The following is a 6,703-nucleotide window of genomic DNA, read 5'->3' as shown; positions in this document are numbered from 1 at the left end:
GAGAATTCAAAGAAATCAAGGATCAATTTATCAAAGAAGTGAAGAATTCCAAAGAGCTCCATTGTGGTATCAAAAGTTGTAATTTTTTCTAGATTATGTATGCTTGGGTAGCTTGACCAAAAATACATTGAGGTTAAGAAAGTTTTCTGCGGATGGATTCGGAGGGATGCATAAAATGAACGTTGTTCAAAAGAAGTGGGTGAGTGTTTATGAGGATTGTAAGTATTTAGGATTAGGGGTGTCCTTAGGAAAAAATTTAGACACAAATGCATGCGTTGCGGCCTTGGCATAATGGCTGGGTTTGATTGGGATTGTTTTTGTGATGCTAGTATGTTTAAAATTCAGTTTTGCTTGGGGGCAAGCAAAAGTCAAGTGTGGGGTATTTTGATATGTGCATATTTAGTTATATATTTCGTATAGAATTTTAATACTTTTTGGCTAATTTATTGCAATTAATGAACAAAAGGTGCTTAATTAGTTTAGAATTTCATTTTCAGCAATAAAGACATGCTTGGATGGAAACAGAAGCGGATTTAGCAATTGGAAGCTTGGATCTTGGATTTTGAAGAAAGAAGGATGTTGCTGGACAGCTTGACCCCTCGTTAGTGTTTTGGCCATATCTCATGAACCGTAACTCCGATTGACGAGATTCAAAATGTTCTGAAAGCTAGACACAATTTCGGACGACTTTTATGTTTTGAGAAAATGTTGATTCCAAATGAACTCGACGAGTTGATCAGAAGTTTCACGATTCTTGACTTTGACTTGCCGCACACGGGATTTTAAGTAATGGACTCGCGGAGTCAGTCACTGGACTCGCCGAGTAGCCCTTGTTTTCAGATTATATATATAGAAACGCTTGTCATTCGAACCCTAACGAATGGGGGAAGCCTTGGACGATTTTTGGAGGCCAGAAGGGTTCTTAGAAGCTGTGGTTTTCGAGATTTCAACTTAGATATCAATTTGCAAGAAGATCAAAGGCAATAACACATTACTTTTATCTTAATCTTTTGCATGAACCATGTTTCAATCATTAGATTATGTTTTTTAGTTTGTTATTTGCTGTAAATATGAGCTAAAAACTCATAACTTCTGTTTAGGATAGATGATTTTATAAATATGGTTTGATTTTATGATTGGATTGATTCAATTTGGTGATTTTGTTTGGTTAAGCTTGTTAAAGATCCTTATGTGTTAACAATAACTATTTTCTGTTAATTAACCAGCAAATTAAGTTGCATGAACATCTATTAATTGCTAATCTCATATGATTTATGTGAAAACATTGTTATATGCCTAGGAATAACGAACGTGAAACTAGGGTTAACTAGGAAATAGGTAAGTTAATGTGTGAGATTGTGTGACGAACCATCAACAAGGAGTTAATTGAATTAGCATATTTGATTAGCTCATTACAAGTCCTACTTAACCCGAATCAATTAACTAGGGAACTTATTAATTTAGACAACTGGCCACTGGTTGAATTAATCTGTTTTCTAAGGATTAGCAATAGCGAACGTGAACCTAATCATCCTAATCGGTAGCCAATGAAAAGTTAATCCGATATATTTACCATAAAATCAACCATAGGATCAAATGATTCGAACCTAAACAAAAGTCCTCTTTATTATTGAATTTAGTTGCATTTTAATTGTTTAGCTGTTAAGTTTTAGTTAAGTTTTAGAAAAGTTTCTAGTCTTGCAAAACTAGAGAAAACCCTTCTATTTTACTATTTGTTTTAGATAATTCTAGTAGTTAGATTAATTTTCGTTCCCTAAGTTCGATACCCTGTTTTCTAAATTATACCACCAATTGACAAGTCCACTGCCTTTTGTGTGTCAAATTCATAATTAAAAAGTAGGATAAAACTAGTTAGTTTCACACACATCAAGTTTTTAGCGCCGTTGCCGGGGTCTTTGGAAGAAAATTTTGATGCCAAAGAAGATCTGGAGGAGATAGAGAGGCTGATTGGGGAAGCTGATTATCATGAAAGCCTCAAAAGTGTTGGAAGCCCACTGACTCGCCGAGTAGCATCGTCTGACTTGACGAGTACGTACGAACAATTCCGATTTGTTGAAGATTTTGGTTTGCAACCCATGAGTATTCTTTCTGGACCAGATATGCACGTTTTGCCTGATCACTTGGAGAATCTACTAGAGGAAGGCGAAGCTATTAAAGATTTTATCCACTTTGAGAATGCCTATTTGGCTTGTCTTGAAACAAAAGTGCAATATGATGAGGCTGTCCAAGATGAGAATAAGGAAAGTTTAGAAGATAAAGGGGATACTAAAAACTTGGAATAATGATAAGCATAACTCTTTCAGTGAATTACATATGCTAGATCAATAAGCCATGTCAACCAAAAGCAAACGAACCAAGCCTCATGCCCTTGTCTCTACTACGTTTGAAGTTTTTACTTTCAAAACACCGGATGATGAGTTAATGACCAAAAAGGCAATCGAGAAAGATCGAGGAGGAAGGAAAATAATAGGGTATAAACAGGAAGGAGTTAAGAAAAAGAAGCATGGAAAGAGGGTAAAGTGAGAGTTTGAAGAAGATGCTATACGGGAAAGGAAAGAAGAATTGCGAAGGGCATATAAGAGAAAAATACATTCTTACAAAACAAAGTATAAACAACAAAAGATTAAGCATGAATTCCCAATTAAGGGAAACTCAGAAACGTAAAGCGGGAAGGAGTCCAGCTAATGACTCTTTAAAAAGAAGCGCTACCGGGAGGCAACCCGAGTTTAGAGTTTGCTTTCTTTTACTTTTCTTTTTCCTGCTACCTTCTCAATTCTATGTTGTACCAGTCCATTGGTAGCTCATCATCCACCGGAATGACCGGTGGGTCTTCACGGACGTGTTCCCTCCTTGGCCTTACCCTTCTTCCTGGCTCCTCGGGCTCCAAAACCGCATCTGCATCCGGGATTCGAAAATGTCCCCCACCATAATCTTCAACGATCCTTGACCTCCTATATAATGTGGTGATAAATGGAGGAGAATGGATCATTGTCAATGCATTTGCTGCCCCTTGGTCTAAAACCCTATATGATCTAGTCAGCTTCGTAACAAACATGCCCCCATTGTAAACAGGAACTATGCTGGGAGTTCTTTGCCACTATCTCCTTCCGAGGTGGAAATGATTATTATAATCCGGGCATCATCACTTTCCGTCTTGGAGGGGAGCTACGCCAACGCAGTATCGCGGAGCTCGCATGGAGATTAGGAATTTATGATCAACATGTGATCATGTCCGAAAACTTTGAATCATTCCTGGAGCAGTGCCACAAGGACTTGCCCGAAGATGTGGTTGCATCCACTTGGTGGAACACAATTGCCAACCGGGTTTACATTCCATCGTCTGCTCAAGAGGGGAGTATCCGTTCCCCAATTCATCGCCTGATACATCGTCTTATCGCAAGCACTATTAATATGCGAAAGCATGATGATAAGGTGCCCACTAATAGATATTTTCTATATGTGGAGCATAATCACTCCCGATGTTTTCTGCAATTTGCCATATTGCTTGGCAAAATATTTAGCAGAGGGAGCGGTCAAGGAGCGGATCACTTCAAAAATCAATGGGGGCATGTTTGTTACGAAGCTGGCTAGATCATATGGGGTTTTAGACAAAGGGGCAGCAAATGCATTGACAATGATCCCTTCTCCTCCGCTTAGCACCACTTTATATAGGAGGGCAAGGATCGTTGAAGATTCTGGTGGGGGAAATTTTCGAATCCCGGATGCGGATGCGGTTTTGGAGCCCGAGGAGCCAGGAAGAAGGGTAAGGCCAAGGAGGGAACACGTCCGTGAAGACCCACCGGTCATTCCGGTGGATGATGAGCTACCAATGGACTGGTACAGCATGGAATTAAGAAGGTACCAAGACGACCTTGGACGAAGCATGAACTATCATAACGAATCATTTGTTTATTTATTTGAACAAATGAACATTGCGCCTAGGCCCGGGCCCGGATATCCCTACGTTCCAAGTTGGGAGGAGAGAGTAAATCAGAGAAGAAACCAAGCTGGTGGAAGTGGAGATGGAGGAAACGAAGAGGAGGAAGAAGATTGATGTTTTGTTTTGTTTTTAATTTGGATGTTTGAAAATTATTTTTATTTCTTTTGTGGGTTTTGTAACTTTTTAGGATGTTAAAGTAGGAATTTGTTTATTATCACTTGTGTTTGTCTTATCTTTTCAGATTGAAGCTAGGATGCATGCAAGAGTCTTAATGTCCACGCTAAAGTAAGGGTTGGGTCTAGATGAGAATGTTCAAGTTTTGAGTTTAAGGTCGAGTCCGTTGGTAAAGAGGGTTAAAGAGTGTCAGTTGTTGAAGAAAATGAAGGAGCGACACTAACTTGCCATTACCAACCACAGCAGAAATGGATTCGAAGCAGAAGCTTTATTTTTCCACTTAGCGTCGTACTCACCGAGTTCATAACTTGGACTCAACGAGTGCCTTTGCAAAACTGTGACTTTTCTGCTAGAAACACTTCTGCTCACCGAGTTGTCATATATACTCGACGAGACACTTAATATTCCCTTCTCAAGACTTACATTTTGACTGCATTTGATAAGGGCCTTACTCATACTCTTTGAATATTCATTTCTAAAAATTTTTTAGGCCATTTTCCTGCATATTTGGAGCCGTACCACACAAGATTTGACACCCAAGCCATGGATGAGTTGTTCCCATGTCTAAAGTCAATTGTAGATGGTGCGTTAAATGAAGACGATCAACCTCGCCACTACAATCCCAGGGGAGTTTGTTCCAATTCACTCTTTATTTTATTGTTCTTTATCATGCATAATATGCAATGGGGACATTGCATAAATTAAGTGTGGGGTAGGGGGTTGGTTACATTAGTTAAATTTTGGCGCCGTTGCCGGGGAACGGTTCAAAAATTAATCCTAATTTCTAGTATAATAGACCCTTTGTGTGAGATCTATCTTGGACAAAGTTACTTCTTTAATTATTAGGATAAGTTCTAAGTTTTTCTGTTTTTAGAGTTTTTGTTAATTTTTGTTCTGTTTTAGCCTTGAACTCGCCGAGTGCAATCGAAGCTACTCGACTAGTCCATCGCTGAATACATAGTTTCGTTTTTAGTTTATTTTTGTTCTTTTTACGCGTGTTTTCTGTTTTGTTTGCAGTTCGTTTATGACCAGAGGAGGAGGTACACCTTTGATACCACCACTTGAAGACCCGGAAGCAACTTTGAAGAAAAACAAAGGCAAAACCGTAGGAGAAACCGCAACATCGAAGAATTCGCCTTTAAAGAATCTCAAGTCTGTTTTTAGTAAGAAAAAGGGCAAGAAAGCAGGAGACTCCAGCATCTGTTCAGTAGCGGACGAACACCCGAAGAAGGATGATACCGAGTACGAATCCAAAAAAGAAGAAAGAGAATCTGAAGAAGAAAGCGACATAAAGGGCGAACTAGCTAACACCATGGCTAACATTGATGAAGTTCCCATGGGTGAATGGAAGAAAAGGATACGTGACGATACCGCCCCGGGACTCGTGCAGCCCGCGATTCCCTCAACTGCCACTTTTGAACTTAAGGGCCACATACTTGCTCAACTTAAGGAGATTCCATTCTACGGGAAGGACCATGAAGACGCACACAAGCATCTTGACGAGGTCAACGATATTGCCGAATACTTTAATGTCCCCAATGTGGCTCGTGACACTGTTTTACTTCGTATGCTTCCGGTCACATTCAAGGGAGCTGCGAAAGATTGGCTGAAATCACTTCCTCCCGGATCCATCACTACTTGGGCTAAAATGAAAACAGAATTTATAGACCAGTTTTGCCCTCCCTCAAAGATAGCCAAGTTAAAGAAAGCCATAGCTATTTTTGAACAACAAGCTGGAGAGTCACTTTATGAGGCATGGGAGAGATATAAAGGCTTACTAAGGAACTGCCCACATCATGATTTGAATAGTCAACAAGAAGTCTCTATTTTCTATGATTGAGTAAATGTAACAACTAGGCAGCTCCTTGATTCACAAGGACCTCTCACGAAGAAGGCACCCCTGGTGAAAAAAGAGCTAATTGAAGAATTCTATAAGCACTCTAGAGAATATCATAACCCAAGGAATGAGCTAAGTAGAGGGGTAGTGAACTCAGTTAATGATAGCATGACGGCAATGATAGCTAAGTTAGAGAATTTGGATCGAAGAATGACTAAGATGGACCAATCCATCCATGCCATTAGAGTGGGTTGTGAAAACTGTAGAGGACCTCACCTCACTAAAGATTGTGATCTTGACAAGAATGGGAACCGGAAAGTACAAGTGTGCTATTTGAGTGGTGGTAGGTTTGATGACAATTGGCGAAAACCAAAAAAAGAATGGCTACCTTATGATGAGTACAAAAAGGCAAAGGAGGAGAAGTATAAGCAAAAAGAAAGGGGCTTTTATCAAAAAGAGGAACCGGTGCTGGAGAAAAAATCTGATTTGGAGGATATGTTCACAAGATTTGTAGCCGCGTCCGAGAAAAAGCACAATGATACCGAAGCTGAAATGAAGGAGCAACGAAATATGCTTAGAGAGCACCAATCTATGATGATGGATCAACAAAATATGCTCAGGAATCAGCAAGAATCTATTCATAACATTGAAAAACAGTTAGGCCAGCTTGCAAAACAAATCAACCAAAGAGCAACCGGTGAACTTCCTAGCAATACCGAACAGAATCCCAG

General features: G+C 39.6%; 1 non-coding gene across 1 annotated transcript; it reads right to left on the bottom strand.

Annotated features, from left to right (window-relative positions):
• Positions 1-5,831: 5,831 nt before the first annotated feature.
• LOC145110236 (small nucleolar RNA R71) lies at positions 5,832-5,938 on the bottom strand. The gene has a single exon (XR_013709618.1). It is a non-coding gene; the product is annotated as a small nucleolar RNA R71 (small nucleolar RNA).
• Between the last annotated feature and the right edge of the window lie 765 nt (positions 5,939-6,703).

This window comes from Lactuca virosa, chromosome 4 (genome assembly GCF_052849685.1).
Source record: "Lactuca virosa cultivar CGN04683 chromosome 4, Lactuca_virosa_CGN04683_v6, whole genome shotgun sequence".
Lineage (NCBI taxonomy): Eukaryota > Viridiplantae > Streptophyta > Magnoliopsida > Asterales > Asteraceae > Lactuca > Lactuca virosa.
Note: the sequence above shows the minus strand (reverse complement) of the source record. Positions and strands in the feature narration are given on the sequence as shown.